The sequence below is a fragment of the Triticum aestivum genome, chromosome 6D (assembly GCF_018294505.1).
Source record: "Triticum aestivum cultivar Chinese Spring chromosome 6D, IWGSC CS RefSeq v2.1, whole genome shotgun sequence".
NCBI lineage: Eukaryota > Viridiplantae > Streptophyta > Magnoliopsida > Poales > Poaceae > Triticum > Triticum aestivum.
The window spans coordinates 6225960-6230041 of NC_057811.1; the positions used below are offsets into that span (position 1 = coordinate 6225960).

At 47.4% G+C, this 4082-nt stretch overlaps 1 pseudogene; it reads right to left on the minus strand.

Annotated features, from left to right (window-relative positions):
- Positions 1 to 525: 525 nt before the first annotated feature.
- LOC123142851 (glycine-rich cell wall structural protein 2-like) lies at positions 526 to 1106 on the minus strand (annotated as a pseudogene).
- Between the last annotated feature and the right edge of the window lie 2976 nt (positions 1107 to 4082).

Genomic DNA, 4082 nt, shown 5'->3' on the forward strand with positions numbered 1-4082 from the left:
CCGTCCTATGGCAGGTGTCTAGTTGCGACTTTGCGAGCACTTCCAGTGGGTTTCCCTGCGGTGCCTTGGGATCGCTTCTTCCCTTTCCAGTCCCATGAACCTCTCTCGGTCGTTGTATGCATTTCATAGAAAGGGGATTAGCTTGGTTCAAAAGAATCTAAAAAAGGACATTTGCCTAGCACGGTAAGAAGAATTTGCTTCCATATGAACTTGGGTAAACGTTGTGTCTTCGCCAAGCTTATGGGTTACAATTTCTTGAACCATTTACTTCAAGTACTTTGTTGTGTTTCGAGAAGTTATTCGATTTGTTTCTTCTGTGAAGGCTTTCTGGGTACTTTCATTCTGCTACTTACTCCAGTTAAGCTCTGTACTCGTATCTTACTAACATATTATCGGAACTAGGAAGCCCTTCATTTCTTGTAACAAATAACATGAAAGTACAAACACATTAATAAAAATTATATGGTACCCACTCGACAGAGAGCGGGTTGGGATCCATATACAGATTCGCATGGTAAAAGCAAGTTAAGGATTGGCATCGGCAAACGCAGATCCAGCACGGTACCGCCACCGCTACCACCATTTGTGCCATATCCACTGCCACTACCGATGGTATTAGCATGTGCCTCTGCATTACTGTTTCCAGTGTAGTAGTTATTAGTGGCGTCGCTAGAGCCGGATGCAACACCTTTGCCCGATCCATGGCCACTAGATCCTTGACCCCTGGTCGCTTGTCCTCCACCATCGCCACCGCCGGTACCGCCAGTGCTAGAAAATCCACCAACTTCACCATTTCTTCCTTCACTATACTGACCATAGCCTGCACCGAGACCTGATCCCCTCCCAGAACCACTGCCACCGTATTGGCTACTACCACCCCCTCCGCCTCCACCGGCACCGTTTGCATGTACACCACTGCTAGAACTCTGGCCAGATCCAGACCCAGCTCCGGAACCTGAGCCAGCACCACTCACTTCACCCCCACCCTCCCCTCCTCCATAACCTGTTCCGTAGGTACTAGCATATCTAGCCACCCTTGCAGCATTGCCTAATCCAATGCTCAAGAGAACAATAAAACTAAGAGTTACTAGTTTTGTGCCCGCCATTATGAGAGACCGAGATGATGTGGCTTGCTAGTGAAAGCTTCCATGTGGTGGTTATTTATAGAGCTAGAGGCGATAGATTTTTATCTTACTAGCATGCTTCTTCTTTTTCTGCGGGGATATCTTAATAGCCTGTTGGTGATTTAGAATTGTCAAGGTGGCTGCAGGCTAATCGCATCCATGTTCAGTCGACAGTCGACACATGCCAGCATCCATTAATGATCACAGTTAACTTCCAGTTGACATCCTTTTCGAAAAAAACATCCAGTTGACATTGCAGAGGTGACCTCGAAGTTTTCATCATTGACATTGACATCGGCATATTCCTTTAGTGGGTGCTGCACCAAATGGCGGAATCCAATTTACCACGTTCATGGATGCTTGAAGGCTAACCAATCATGGCAAGCTGTGGGTCATCTTGCAGTCCCCTGGACTAGTTAAAACTATCTGCAGATCTCGACTGTTTGTATATGCTACTCCCATGATCACAAGTGTACTTGTTCGATCGTCTTGGGGATCGTCTTAGAGTTGACAATGATCTTACGTCTCGCACAAGTAGTGGCCATTTATGATGCGAAGCAAGAAAGCGTTGGAATCAAAGCTACCGATAGACGACTTGAGAGTTCAGAATCGAAATCGGTAAGTGCACATATATACTATAGTACATGTACGTGCGTATTGCCGCCGCTGCTGCAGGCAGCAGCTACACATCCGTTGATTAATTCTTGGTCGTCAGACTTTATATAACGTACATCTCCTTTATCTCTGCGTATGCGTATCTTTTACTGTATATGCCATAGTCGATGACTAGCTAGTATAAACTTGGCTAGCTAGCTTGATGTTTGCGTGTGTCATTGTCCATATTGATGCGGTTAATTTGACATTTCCTTATTTCAGATTGTTCAGAATAAATCGGATTATTTGCTGTGCATGGTTTGCCGCATCAGCTTTCTTTGCCTTATTCTTCTTTTTAAATCTTTTTGGCTGTGTGAATCCAAAATATCTTGACTAGGTGTTCACATTGTGTAAATGGTATGATCTTGGTAGTAATATGTTGTTACGCTTTGCCGAAAAAATGGCTAATCCAACAGCCGCCACCACAAAAACCTAAGCCGGCCTCCTACCTTCCCACCTCCCTTTTCGTCGTTGCTAGAGATTAGTGTCAAGCCTAAGCCCCAACACTAGTCGATGAAGCTGGCAGGAGGTGGGAGGGGATCTCCGCTTCAATAGCCTTCAATGATGAGATGCGATTAATGGTCGATGGCTTGAGGCTTTGGGTAAAGTGTTGGAATTTTTTAGTAGGCCTTTGGGCGAAAGCCCAACCAAAATTCTGAAATTCTCATAGCCCATTCATGCATGATTGTGAATGGTGTGAGTTGAGTGAGAGTTGCACCTTTTTATAAGGTGAGCTCTTCTACCACTTGTGTGAGCATGAGAAGAGGAGACCTACACGCGCGGTCCTCCTTCTCGCTCGCCTCGTCACAACGCGTCGGGTCGGGTTTCGGGAATGAGCCGAAGACAAAGCTATGCACGTTGTCTATATTTTTGCTCCTCAGGAAGATTAACGTCTACCCTAGCCGCCGCAGCATCGTATGGTTTGAAACCGTCGTCTTCCTCAAAGACATGGGTGACAACCACTGGCGGAGGACCCCAGTGGGCAAGGTCTGGCAGCCTCCATACCTTGTTTTGGTGCAAAAATATTTTTCTACCTACGCACACTTCTCTCGGGTTTTTTTTAGCAAAACTTCTCTCGGTTGGCTACGCTGAATCTCGTCACTGGAAAAATCGCTAAAGAGAGAGGCCGTTCGCTGGATGCGCCAATCAGACATAGTTGAAACTTGGGCCACGCATAGATACAGCATCCAGAAGCAGTTGGCCCATTTACACTTCATTGTGGCTAGCTCTCGCTCTCAATTGTCTCAAAAAGAAGCTCGCGCTCTCAATTGTCTAAAAAAACTCAATCTTCTCAAATAAAAAAGATCTCTCTCTCTCTCTCAAAAAAAAGCTCTCTCTCTCTCAACCAACCGACCGAGGACCAGCTCCCCAGCTCAGATAGAGACACACACGCAGGCGGCACGCAGAAACCCTAGTGCGCGGCAGCGACTGGTCAGGACGAGGCGGAGTAGCAGACGACGGCGGCTGTGGCCTGTGGTGGGCGTCGAGCAAGTGGGGTGACAGGGCATTCCCGCACAAGGTGCAATGGTGCAACGAGTGGCGGCTGCTTTGCATCCTTCACACCACGGCCAGCAAGGCGCAGTGCGGCCGCGCATCTTCGCCAGTTCGCCACACCTTAATTTTTTTCCGTCCGCCGCCTCTGGTGACAACATCAACGCCAATGGTGCTGCTCCCGTTGCACCGTATGTGATTCTGTCCTTCTTGTTCGAGATCGTTGTAGAATTCATGTTTCTAGTTTGTGCTCTAGGTTCGATCTGTTCATCTACTATGCTAGTCCACATGATTAGTTTAATCGCTGTTATTGCTGTAATGATTTATTTTGTGCTTATTCGGATTAAATCTTGTAGTAATTTCCTCATATATTCAACATAAAGACCTAAGGATGTTTAGCCGTGGCAGTGCCATTTTTGGCCGGCCGATGGTGTTTCGTGGTGACATGTCGGTGGACGTGATCCCATTTGCAGGCGGCAGCAGCGGCCTTCTGCATCCTAACAAAGTGGTCCTGCACTCAACTGTGTGGGGTGCGCTATGGTCCTGCGCTGCTAGTTGGTTGACGGGACTAACCGGAGGGTCTTGGACCTTCAGATCCAGCCGCAACGATGACTATATTTTGCCGGGTGATTACGAGAATGTGTCCCAACGTCTGCCCTTAAATAGACGATCTTCGGCCGGTGGTTTAGTACCTATCTTCGAGTGATATTATATGATCAGGTGATCCCGCAGTTAGGGGGCACCGAATCCCCGGAGTAGCGATCCATGTGCTTTTCGCTTATGATTGCCTACTCGGGCGCATCCTTAAACACC